The sequence below is a fragment of the Bombyx mori genome, chromosome 16 (assembly GCF_030269925.1).
Source record: "Bombyx mori chromosome 16, ASM3026992v2".
Classification (NCBI taxonomy): Eukaryota; Metazoa; Arthropoda; class Insecta; order Lepidoptera; family Bombycidae; genus Bombyx; species Bombyx mori.
Genome location: NC_085122.1, coordinates 349,591 through 363,396, shown reverse-complemented (window position 1 = coordinate 363,396; position 13,806 = coordinate 349,591).

Sequence of the window (13,806 nt, the reverse complement as noted above, 5' to 3'; positions counted from 1 at the left end):
GAGTCTGCTCTGCTAATGTTTATAAACATCACACTGCGCGTAATTTGGATATTTCAATCGCGTACTCGAAAAAATTATGAAAACCTTATAAGATATTTTTGTTGTATGCGGAATTTTTATATAATAAACAAGTAACCGGAAACACGTCACGCACGCTCGTCCAGCCCCAAATTAGAATGCTCTGTGTCATGGGTACCAGAGATTGATATACATACTCATTTATGTTTAAATGTATACATATATAGATAACTAGCGGCCCGCTCCGGCTCCGCTCGGGCCTTTAACAAAAATTTCCACGATATTTGATGTTGTTTTATTTTTTTAAATAAAATAACACTTATTGCGGCATAACTATAATAGTTAGACATAATATGCTGTCGACACTTTTTGTAAATAATAAAGTGTTCTACAAAGTCGTAGTACATTATTTTATTCTGTCATCAATAGTTTTCGCAGGGCACGCGATGTAAAGAATATGTTAGGTAATTTTTTTTCACCTTGGGTTACATTATTGGAGTTTTAGTAAGGATTCCTTAAATTTTTTCCAAAAAGATTATCTGTCACTCGGGAATAGTGTAGCTTCCAAACAGTGAAAGAATTTTTCAAATCGGTTCAGTAGTTTCAGAGCCGATTCAATACAAACAAACAAACAAATCTTTTCTCTTTATAATATTAGTATAGATAAACACCCAGACACAGAGCAAGCAAACAAGTTCATCACAAGAATGTTTGCCTGCGGGAATCGAACTCACGACCCTCGTCGCAACGGTCAGGGGCGTTACTGCGTCACGGAGTGAGTTTAATTTATTAAATTTTAATTAGTCTCTAGTATAACTTATCGCATTCGGATAAACCGCAATCTTTATCCGAATTTCAGCCGCGGAGCATGAGGGGAGAAGTATTTTAAAGAATACGATTGTAACTGATCTCATGTCCCGAGGTCGGAGGCGGTATACCCATAGGTAGGTACATCTGTGGGCTCTGGTAACCATTTATCTAATGATTAATAATATAAAAATTGAAATGTTTGGGTGGCCGAATCCTGAATTCACTGTAAAAGGTTTTGGTTCTCCGTGTTTTGTTACATTCCACAGAACGTCCTCACAAAGAGTGCTTTCAGTACCTAATTGCTTTAGACCAGGGGTTCCCAAACTTATTTTGTCTACTGCTCACTTTGAGAATAAACTATTTTTAGCGCCCCTATTTTATCACCTACTTAAATACTACTATAGCGAGAGCTCAATCGGTATCTAAGAGTCCTCCTAGATAAAATTACAAATCGTCTCCGGAGCTTCTTCACAATGCCCCCAATTTTTTTCTGGGTCTCTTACCCTTTAGGCCTGCAGCGCCACCAAGGGAGCGTTATCGCCCACTTTGGGAAAGGCTGCTTTAGATATCTCATTCTTTTTTTTTACCATCGCACCACCCGCCGCCCAGCACCGGTAGCAACATTCAAATCGGAGTTCTATCTATGATCATTTCAAATGCTCAGCAATTAATCCTAGGTATTTAAGCAGTAATAAATGCTGTTATGTTTTAACATTGATGTAACATGTTATTATTGTCATTTGTGTAATTTATGATTTTCTCCATGACTTTCGACCTCCTTTGTCTGGTGACAATGGTGGTTTTTTCAACGGATACGTCATTTACTTTTCCGTAAAATTATTGTGGTTTGCTTCTTGTTTATTTAAGTGAGTCATTACGTTTTACGTAAGATGTTTTTTTTTCGGTTTCGTTTGAAATCCGGCCACGTTTGTAAACGTATAATAATTAAAATCGATTTTTTATCTCGCGTTTTAAAACACGTCGATTGGAAACGTCGGAAGTAATATAATATTGACAATAAAAAATTGTAAGGTACTTAATTCGGTTTCAATTCAGCTCATAAACGCGTACTTATTTAACACAGCCATGTATATAGTTGAATTATTGCGGTCAGCATCCTTTTTGCTTTGCTTCGTGTCAGTCAATCAGTTTTTTAGTGATTAATTACGATATTTTTGATTCGAATTTGTACTAAACAAACGCAGTGCGGTATCCCAAATACTCTGGATCAAGTGTTTTCGGTTTTCAAGCAGTAATTTCATTTATAAATTTCAACATCGTACAATACAATACTGATACATCAACACAAGCGCATAAGCGCTGCTTTTTGCATGGCGCTTCCGACCTTTTAGACGAAACGGCGAAGGAAAAAGTTTACCAGTGATTGTGAGCTGTAGCTGCGCTGGATTTGTGAATGAACTGAGTTCTCATTTAAATGGACATTAAGCTTGTTTACCTAAGCAGTTGTTTGCAATGAGTTAGTCAAAATGCGCAGGTTATCCTAATATTTTGAAATTAATACGTGAAGCAAAAACTTTGTACCCCTTTTTACGGAAATTGCGCGAACGGAGGAGTATAAAATTTCCCACATTTATACAGAGTATAGAGAAGGAGTGCAGAATGCTATTTTTTTTTAATTAATAATAATAATACATTAAACCAATAATAAGAACATTACACACACTACCACGTATTTGACACACACAGGCATGCATACTATTTGTTTATTGTCAAACTTTTCTTATTGCTTAAAGTGTGTGGTCAAATTGAGAATAGATTATTATTGTTTGTCTTTATTAATATTTGTCTAAAGTGCAGTCTTGGCGAAATCTGTGGTTGTTGAAGTATAATATAGTCTTTGACAATAGAACCATAATAATGTTGAAACTTATAATTTCAATTAATTATAGTTTCGACTAGGTACTGCGGGACCACTAGTATTTTGAAAAGACTGTCATTTATGTATTGTTGTCGCTGTGAGGACAAATACCACTATACCTTCATTAATTTTAGTAGGCAAGATTACATCTTATCTAAAGAGTTGAGGGAAACGTGGGTGTGTCCATCATGTAAGTGCAAGGAGCCGAAGTCCGATGATAATACAAACACACCAGTCCGCTGCACCGGAACCTCGACCCAAAGACAGGACTCGGGAGTGGTATATCAACCATAGCGCGACGCCCCGGCATTTGAGTTCGACAACGTTACCATACGCACGCGACCGCACAGCGGCTGTACCTGTGTCTCTGCTGAAAGTATTCGCGAAATAATAAGACAGGAACTCGATAGAAAGCTCAACTCTCAGCTGAATGCCATTCAGTTAAAACTTATAGGCTTCGAGGAATCTCTCACAGCTCTCTCGCGAATCGCACACAGAACGATTTACTCAGGGAAGAAAACGAATCACACAGGGCTCTAATTACAGTGCTTCAAAAAGACAACGAGAAACTTCGAACTACGTCCCAAGATCTGTCTCTTCGCCTGCACGTGCTGGAAAATCTTTCGCACTCTAACAATTTGGATGTGCACTGTGTGTACCAAAACACAAGGATGAAAATTAACAGAACACCATTCAACAGTTCAGTAAAATTATCAACTGCCCAGTGACCGATCCTGACATTTAGTACTGCTCTAGAATTGCCAAACTTAACAAAAAAGTCCCCGATCTAGGTCGAGTTCGAAGGCGATGCTCGACTTCTGCGAGTCCACCATATCGCAGAAGGAGACGGCGGAACGAGAGAGGGAGAGCTCATCCCTTTCCGCACTGATCCGTCGCCGTCGAGCCGGGAATCGGAGGAAGGAAAATGCCCGTACGTCTCGGCCCCTGTAGGTGGCGGCTTCTCGCCGGTGAAGGTCAAGGGGCGACCTGAGGGGGTAGAGGCCGCGCGGCGCGCTACCAGCACTCTAGCGCGCTGCAGAGGAGTATATAGAGCGACCGGTTGGCGGTGTATCGCGTCTCGACCCGGCAGGCTGGTTCTGATCCAGCGGGACACCAGTGGGACCGTCTGGGCGGCTTGACAGGCTGCCGTACCGAGACGGCCAGCGTTTCAGAGCCTTCGATTCGCTTCGAAGGCTCCGTCGGCAGGGCGTCCTTGGGATGAGCTGCGCTGTCTGGTTGTAGTGTTCACCGCGGGGATCGGACGCTTGTGCGAAGAGTGCAGGGAAGTCGTTTAGTGGGCAGGGCCCTAAAATTCCTTGAGCCCGCGGTCTGCTCCCAACACCTTGCAGATCGTCAGATCCCACATACCCCGCACGCCTCCTAGGCGCGGGGACCTCGTAGGAGGTTAGGCCCTGGCCCGAAAAAAAAAAGGTTCCCGGGACCGTAGTGAAATTTGGTAGCAGGCGTCTGCGCGACAATTTTTTGGCGTCGGTAATCAAGTACAACTGTAACAGCCCTAAAGATAAGCTCAATACTTGGTATCGGAGGCAATAAGAAGAATCCCATCTACGTAACCGAGCACCTCACGCCAGAAACTAAACGGCTTCATGCCGCGGGCGGCGCGTGGCGCACCAACTGAATTATAAATTCGTCTGTGTCCGGGACGGGAAAGTCTTCCTCAGAAAGAGCGAAACTACGAGGTACGCGCACGCTCGCAGTGAGGAAACTTTGAAGTCGCTAAGTTAGTGATCAATCGCTTGGCATTCAGCTCAGCTTTGTTTAATAGTTTCGTGTTTAATAATTTATTAATTCCCAATTTATTTTATACTTTGTTTTTTATTTGTCACTTATTTAATCCATTTTTTTTTCTTCTTTTTTTTTGCATTCGAGTGTATTATACATACATACATATTATTATATATATCTTAATGATACAAAATTTACTACCAAAATGTACGTGGATTGAGAATCAAAACTTCTGATTTTTTTAGCAGGGTTTCTTGTGGACATGGTCGTGATTACTGAGACATGGTGTGATGGTAGCGTCTTCGATTCTGAATTGTTTGAGGATAGACTTCGATCAACAATTGTAACTTGTTTGTATTACTTGTTTACTATTGTTGATCGAAGAGGATAGATATGTTGCTTACAGACGCGATGGGGAGTTATGCAGTTTACCTCCGCTCACCCCTTAGGCAGGAAGTTCTTGAAGATTTTTTGGGTAATTCCAATAGAGTCTTGGTGGTAGGACCTCTTGTGAGTCCGCGCGGGTAGGTACCACCGCCCTACCTATTTCTGCCGTGAAGCAGTAATGCGTTTCGGTCTGAAGGGTAGGGTAGCCGTTGTAACTATACTGAGATCTTAGAACTTATATCTCAAGGTGGGTGGCGCATTTACGTTGTATATGTCTATAGGCTTCAGTAACCACTTAACACCAGGTGGGCTGTGAGCTCGTCCACCTATTTAAGCAATAAAAAAAAAAAGATGCCGCTGTGCTCTCTACTAACGCGGAGGCAGCCTAACAATACCGAGTCAATTCAACAAAAAGTAAAAAGTATTAAATTTATACATTAAAAGGCCTATCTATGTATGTAACGTACAGGTGGAGCTCCGTGGTGACGTGGGTCAGTACTTAGTGTAGCCTGATTACGAAACTACATGCTAATTACTATTGCTGTCGAACGGTCGGACAGTGTCTTCTAGACCTAATAATGCATAGATGTGTGATGATGTGTTGGTACTGTTAGCCGTTGTAACTATACTGAGACCTTAGAACTTATATCTCAAGGTGGGTGATGCATTTACGTTGTAGATGTCTATGGGCTCCAGTAACCACTTAACACCAGGTGGGCGGTGAGCTCATCCACCCATCTAAGCAATAAAATAAAAAATCACCTATTGCCTAATATACTTCTTGATTTTTGCTCGATGAATAAATTACAGCAATATAACCACACGCTCAACAGTGACGGCAAGGTCTTGGACTTAGTCCTCAGTCACATTACCAATATTATTAAATTATGTACAAGCAGCGATCAACTTTCGAAGGATGACTGTTACCACCCACCTTTTGTTTTCAACATATCTGATGGTGGTAGATTTTTTTTAAACATATAGCGGAACCAAATATCCGAACGTGCTATATCGCCCTTGCCGCCACCTTACTCCCAGCTGAGACAGAGCTCTCTGAACCAGAAAACACACGCCCTCGGCGCCATGGCGGCTCCCCTCGACTTGGGGACTTATTAGAGTCACTTATTAGATACATGAATACCGCAGTCAGCCTTTAGACATGACATCGCATTCTCAAATTAACACACGTTGACTTTCAAAGATTCCCAGAAGTCATTGTAAGCTATTCATACGTTTTTTTTTTTTTTTTTTTTTTTTTTATTGCCTTTGTAGGCAGACGAGCATACGGCCCACCTGATGGTAAGTGGTCACCGTCGCTCATGGACGTCAGCAATGCCAGGGGCAGAGCCAAGCCGCTGCCTACCATAAAGAACTCTCCGCAAGCCTCGTTTGAAGAAGGACATGTCATAGCGCTCGGAAAACACCGTGGAGGGGAGTTCATTCCAAAGCCGGATGGTACGTGGCAAAAAAGATCTTTGGAAACGCACTGTCGATGAACGCAGCGGTTCCAGATAATATGGATGAACTCTGCTCCGATGGCGGGAGGTGCGATGATAAAAAGGAGATGAGGGAATCATCTCGAATAATTCCTCAGAGCATTCCCCATGGACCATGCGGTATAAAACACAGAGAGAACCGAAGTCCCTCCGTAGACCCAGAGGTTCCAAGCGATCCGCGAGAGCAGGACTGTCGACCATCCGAACAGCCCGTTTCTGTATGGAGTCAAATGGAAGTAGCTGGTATTTGGGAGCCCCGGCCCAGAGGTGAGAGCAGTACTCCACGCGAGGTCGGACCTGCGCTTTATAAAGCGCAAGTCTCTGTCCAGGCGTGAAATACCGCTTCGCTCTGTTGAGAACTCCCAACATTTTAGAGGCCAGTTTGGCTTTACCTTCCAAATGACTCCGAAACTGGACATCGCTCGAAATATCGACCCCCAGAATCCCGATACTCGCGGAAAGCTGCAGGGATACTCCTTGAAATTCCGGCGCCATGACAAAAGGGTCCTTCTTCGCAGTGAACGCGCAAACCTGTGTCTTCAATGGGTTGAACTGAACTGAATTCAGTTCACCCCACTTGGAGACCCGTCCCAAAGAGTTCTCCACTTCAGACACAAGTTTTAATCGCCTCTCGTGTACAACGCTTCGAGAGAGACTCTGATGGCCGATATATCGCGCATCCCCCGTGCTGTCATCCGCATAGCAATGCATGCCATCAATAGATAGCATGTCATTGATATGCAGTATGAAAAGCGTGGGGGAGAGCACCGAACCTTGTGGAACACCAGCGTTGATGGTCATGGTATCGGAGCAGCAGCCGTCGACGACAACTGCGATGCTCCGTCCATCCAAAAAGCTAGCGATCCATTTGCAGAGTCCCTCAGGGATCCCGTATGCTGGAAGCTTCGATAGAAGTGCCCTATGCCAGACCCTGTCGAAGGCCTTCGCGATGTCAAGGCTCACAGCGAGAGCCTCGCCCTTGCTTTCCAAGGCTTCAGCCCATTTATGTGTGAGGTATACAAGAAGATCGCCAGCTGAGCGACCATGACGGAAACCGTACTGCCGGTCACTGATCAGCTGGCGATCCTCAAGATACTTAAGAAGTTGGATGTTTATGATTCGCTCCATCACCTTGGAAAGCAAGGAAGTTATCGCGATAGGTCTGTAATTCGAGGGGTCCGACCGGTCACCCTTCTTGGGGATAGGGTGGACATGAGCAGTCTTCCATGAAGACGGAACCCTGTTGGTATTGTACGAGAGGCGATATAGACGCGTTAGCGCGGGTGTCAATTCAGGGGCGCATGTTTTTAGAACCACTGCGGGGATGCAATCTGGCCCACTCGACTTATGGACATCAAGAAGCCGAAGCTCCTGCCTGACCGCACGCTGTGTGATGCGAATCTCAGGCATGGAGCTGTCACACCGGGAGATGTTGGGTGGCGTGGCTCCTCCGTCATCCAAAGTCGAGCATGAGGCAAAGAGCTTGACCAGAAGGTCAGCCTTCTCCTTCGCACTATGAGCCAGACTGTCATTGGACTTACGCAGTGGTGGAAGGCTAGACCTGCAGAAGTTACCTTCTGCAGCCTTAGCTAGCAACCAGAAAGCACGGCTCCCAGAGGGATAGCTATTCAGTCGCTCGCCAATTCTGGCAACGTGCTCCGACTTCGCCTTGGCAATAGCCCTCTTATAGGACCTAGAGGCGGCGTTAAATTTCCGCCTTTTCTCCGAGATATCAGGATCCCGGCATCTCCTAGCAACATTAAATGCCACGTATGCAGACCGCTTGAGGCGTGCAGCATCCCTACTGGCTTTATTATACCAGGGTTTGCTGCGACCCCCAACGGGCACCTCAGAAGAAGGAATAAATAATTCCATTCCCTGAAGCACCACGTCTTTAAGTCGGTCCGCACAGACGTCAGGATCATCGGAGGAAAAGCAGAGCCGCCCCCATGGGTAGGATGCGTAAAATTCACGCATTCCATCCCAGTCTGCTGACCTGTACCGCCAAACTCTTCGAAACCCGGTCGTCGTTCGACGACTAGGACGAGAGAGTGGTCTGGCAGCACGGATAAGGCAGTGATCAGACGATCCAAGTGGAGCGTCGACCACCACACTGTATCCAGCTGGGTGAGTGGTCAGCAGAAGGTCCAATAAAGAAGGCTCGTGCCCCTCAATGTCTGGGACACGGGTGGGCTGTGTCACCAGTTGTGAGAGGCCGTAGGACAAGGCGAAATCGTAGGCAGCCCGACCCGGGAGGTCAGTGGTTCTGGACCCCAACCACTCCTGGTGATGAGCGTTAAAGTCACCAAGGACCACCACCTCCGCAGATGGGTACTGCTCAAGCACGCGGTCAGTCCCCTCTTGTACATGCTCAAACAGAGCTGACCCCGCATCACTGCTGTGAGACCTGTACAGGCAAGCGTAGACTCTGGTACAGCCCCCATAGTCCACGCGTAGCCACAAGAGGGACAGGTCCCGTTGCTCGAGGCCCCGAAGCCGACGACAGCAGACATCCTCCCGGATAAACACGCACACCCCGGCTTTACGCAGGAAGGTGTGCTCCAATGCGTAGCCGGGGTATCCGAGGTACGACGTATCGTCCGGGGCAGATATCTGCGTCTCAGTCAGGAAAAAGAGGGCAGGCTGCGCCGTCTCAAGGTGGTGATGTACGGCGTCAAGGTTACTGTGTAGGCCCCTGACATTGCTGAAATCCACATTAAACGTGGAATGGGGATCCGCCGAAAAAACTCTTTTTCTTTTGTCGACTTTCATGATAATTATAGTTGGAGAGTAAGGATTTGGAGAGGTAGGATGCTAGAGGTGAGATCAAGGCAATACCTGAATAAAGCGCAGGGCACAATGAACACTTGATCCGGGGTTGCGCGAGAAGCTGACGTAGGGCATGGAAGGGCCCCCAGTCCACCCTGCATACGATCGCCGGGATCCACTCCGGTCTCCGACTCCGGCACGACGACCGCATGACAGGATTTTACACCGGTTGGCGGGACAGCTTCCTGGGGCGGAGTTTAGTTGTGACACCCAGGTTCAGGTCCCCTACTGACCGGCGGGCGGCGGCGGGCACCGTTTCACTGGGTCTCCCTATACCCCCGTCAGCAACCCACGCCCCGCGGACTTGCGCGCACGTTTGCTCTGCATGTTCCAAGTACCACCAAGACTCACCCCCAACAAGGAGGAGGAAAGGAAAGGAATAGAACTGGCTCTCCAACCCACATGCCGGAACACAGCTAGGCTATTTGGCGGCAGACTCTAGTTGGAGGGTGGTCGCCAGCCAGTCGGACTAGGTCCTACCACCGATTGTGTTTTCGGCTCCCGTTTAGCACCACCCAGGGGTTACTTGTAGGGAATCGCGGGTTAAACCTACGGAAGCGGGAAGCATCAACCCCCAAACGTATTACATAATTAAAAATGACAATTAAAAAAACCATTAATTATACGTTTTGCTGCATGTTCTGCTGTTCACTTAGACCGCCTTTGATTTTTTAAATCGTTTCAATTAGGTAATTCGTAATTGGCATCCTCGAAATGTAAACAGCCCATGACCTATCTTGTAGTGGGCAGGCAGCTTGATACACAGATCGCCGCAGATATGGCCAGGTTCATTACCAGCCTTACCATAGATAGACCTGTCTGTTACAGTTCTATTGAACGGAGAAACGTTTTCCTTGGTTTTCGAGGAGGCCACATGACATGGTGACCGTGATATTGTAAAGATTTAATAATAGATGGCCAAATAATCACTCGTGAACATGACAAAATGACTACAATTTTATCAAATTTTAAGTTACAAAGCTTAAATCATTCATTTCATGTCATTTTCACTCATATTTTTTAATTAACAGAATTTATAAAAAAACTAGGATGTACGGTGTGATACTTTCGTCTTTCCTGTTGGAAAATGGAACTTTAAGTATGTACATACCGGTAAAATGGGGCGATTAGGGATTGAGAGGCGAATCGGGAAAAAACCGGGAAAATCTTTCGACGCTCAATATAAGTTTTATATTCGTTGCAAAATCTTCCGTTTTTTGTAGTTTAATAGTAGAATGTTGAAAGTTCACAAAACAAATCTGAATATGCATGATAATAGCTGCTAACTTATAAAAAATCGCGTTTCAAATTAACTTCCTGTGGTGGTAATTATTTTAGTGCTAGAAACTTTGCTCTCTTTTATTTATTTGATAATAATAGAAGACGACTATGATTTATAAACGTTGTTTAGTGTTTGAACCAGCATATATATTAAAGGTAAGTCCCAGTTGTTATTGTTTTTGGGGATATTGGGGACGTCTTAGGTATAAATAACAACGATAAAGGGGTCAATTGGGATGAGAATGCGTGAAATGGAAACGACCTAAGTATAAATAGGTACAGGTTTGTAGGGTTGTCTATGTAGTTATAAAATATTTTTTAAATTTGTTGGTAAAAATCTGGTTTATTCGAAGCGAAATTGGGAATAAGTCTTTAGTTGAATCAAAATAGATAAGCAATTTAATATAAGTAAGTCGATTTTGCAGAGACATGTAACAAGATCAATGAAATCTCAAGGTGGACAAAAATGTCTAAGTAATACATAATAAAATATTTAATATTTGTTCAGAGTGGGGGTATTCATCTGATTAATCCATGGAATAACCGACACACCTAATCTCTTAACCCAGATAGAAATATCAGCCCCTAAGTACTTACCAAGAACGGAGAAATATAAACCGTTTCTAAGAAAGCCCACTATATATGTATAAATAAATATATATATATATTTTTTGTTGTTAATGCACTGTCGATTGCACCTATAATTGAGGTGATGTTTGCCATGTACTTTTGTCAGTTTTCAATTTTTTTTATTGATGATCACTTTGTTGGTGCAACTAAATAAATAAATAAATTAAAACTATATATAAAAATAAAAGTAGTGCCAACCCTAGCAAATTTCTCATTTCGTCCCAATTAACCGCAATTTTCGGGTAAATAGGGATTACACCTATTTTTGCATTTTTTGCTTAAACTGGAATGCTAGTTGCATAATTTTAAATTAGACAACAAAGATGCCCCCAAGACTCAACCATTTTGATCCTGATATAGCATTATATACATCAACAACTACCTTAAAATTGCTCATAAAGTTGGAATTTGTCCCTAATCGCCCCATTTTACGGTACATAATATTCAAACAATATGGCACGTTTTGGCGGGAACGCGAGGAGTAAAGTTGTGTGATTTGTTGGAACGAAGTTCCTTATCGCGCGTTGTGAAAGGGGGATATACGGAAAAAATTCTTACGAAAAGTTGTCACGACACTTTTTAGATCCGTCATTCTGACCAATCAACGTGTAGGCGCTTATCGCGTGACATTGCTCGTATCCGATTGGTCCGCGTAATGAGTACAGTTTCTCGAGATAGCGTTTCAACAATAGTAATTTAGTTCATAGTATTGTTTTTTTCTTCTTCATAATTTTTTTTTTTTTTGGTCAGGAGGAAATCGCCAGACTTCCGCCCTCCACTGGGGATAGAGGGCGGAGCATGTCAGAGTCGAACTGACTAAAACCTCCTGTCGCTCAACAACCAACGTCCAAACCTCGCATGAGACAGAACTCATGAAGAGGCAAAGGGGGGAAAGTGAAGCGTTTAGTGCGGAGCACATCTCTCCCATCACCCTCCCCCTCGGGACGCCGGACCGGCGGTCGTCGGCGCCACGACCACCAGCCCTCTCGGTCGGCAGGCTATCCGAAGCCCGCCTAGATGGCGCCGGTTAGAGTGAGCTATCCTACGGAATACCCCGCTGGACCAGAACCAGCATGGGTCGAGGATAGCCGGCCTTCCATCACCCGGATGCTCTTGCGTAAAACGCGTGCAGAGCAGCTTGTACGTCATCTTCTTAGGCCCCCCTCGCCGGTCCCCAGACCGACATGTGAGGGGGGACCCGAAACACTTAGAGGGCCAGGGCTTGGGCGAGATCCGCCTCCCTGGCCCTCGCTCGACGGCGGCGGGATTGTGCGTCTCTCACGCGCCCCGCCGCCTCCTTCTGCGAGATGGTGCACTCGCAGAAGTCGAGCATCGCCTTCCACGACTCGTCGTCGCCGAGCATCGATGCCACAACACTCGGCAACGACAAGTCGTTTCCTACTTTTGCGACGAGGACACGGCGCCACCCCTCCCATGCGGGGCAGGCGACGAGTGTAAAAAATTCTTACGAAAAGTTGTCACGACACTTTTTAGATCCGTCATTCTGACCAATCAACGTGTAGGCGCTTATCGCGTGACATTGCTCGTATCCGATTGGTCCGCGTAATGAGTACAGTTTCTCGAGATAGCGTTTCAACAATAGTAATTTAGTTCATAGTATTGTTTTTTTCTTCTTCATAATGCCGTAATTTATTATCATCTTAGAATTTTCAGCCAGTCAACTTATAATTCAACGATTTTTTAAACGTTCGCATAAATTATAGGACCCCTGTAATTACAATATAGTGTTTTATAACCAAGTGGTCACTAGCCAAGCTTTCATTCATAATAAACAACAAAGTTACATTATATTTTCAGTCTTTTCTAATATTACATTTGAAATAGACAATTTTTAGGGAAGTATGTGTATACATGTAAACCGAATCACTTGTCCACAAAAGACACTAATTAAATCATTTCATGGATTAAAAATAAAATCCACAAAATTGAATTGGGTAATTAATGGTTGGTGGTAGGGCACGTTGGGTCCACGCGGAGGTATGGCGACACTGTCTATTTCTGTAACGAAGCAGCCGTAGGCTTAAGGAATCTGGTTGTCGTTGAACCACAAAAGGTTGTTGACCTCGTATCTCAAGGTGGGCCTCCCATCCAGACACTCTGTGTTGTAATGCCTCTAGGACTGGGTAGCCTGCTGAGTTACTTTTTATTTTGGAACGAAGTTCCTTATCGCGCGTTGTGAAAGGGGGCTAGACGGAAAAAAATCTTACGAAAAGTTGTCACGACACTTTTTAGATCCGTCATTCTGATCAATCAACGTGTAGGCGCTTATCGCGTGACATTGCTCGTATCCGATTGGTCCGCGTAATGAGTACAGTTTCTCGAGATAGCGTTTCAACAATAGTAATTTAGTTCATAGTATTGTTTTTTTCTTCTTCATAATGCCGTAATTTATTATTATAACTTAAAAAAAAAATTACAATTCCTTCACTAATTAATCGAAAGGAACTTCGTTCCATCCGGGTGTCCCTTGACACCTCTGAAGTTTTTTTTATTTTGTCTCATTAGTGTTTCTTCAGGTTTAAATGTGTAATAACGATGGTTTATTAACTGTTTAATATCTGTGAAAGTGCACAAATGTGGGAAAATGAAACAAAGCCGCTGGATGTAATTTCTCGGGAGACTCCAAAAAGTCCACTGAAAAAATCTCAGTAAATGACCACCATTTTACTAAGATTATATTTCAGTCCATATCATCTCATTTCATTTAAT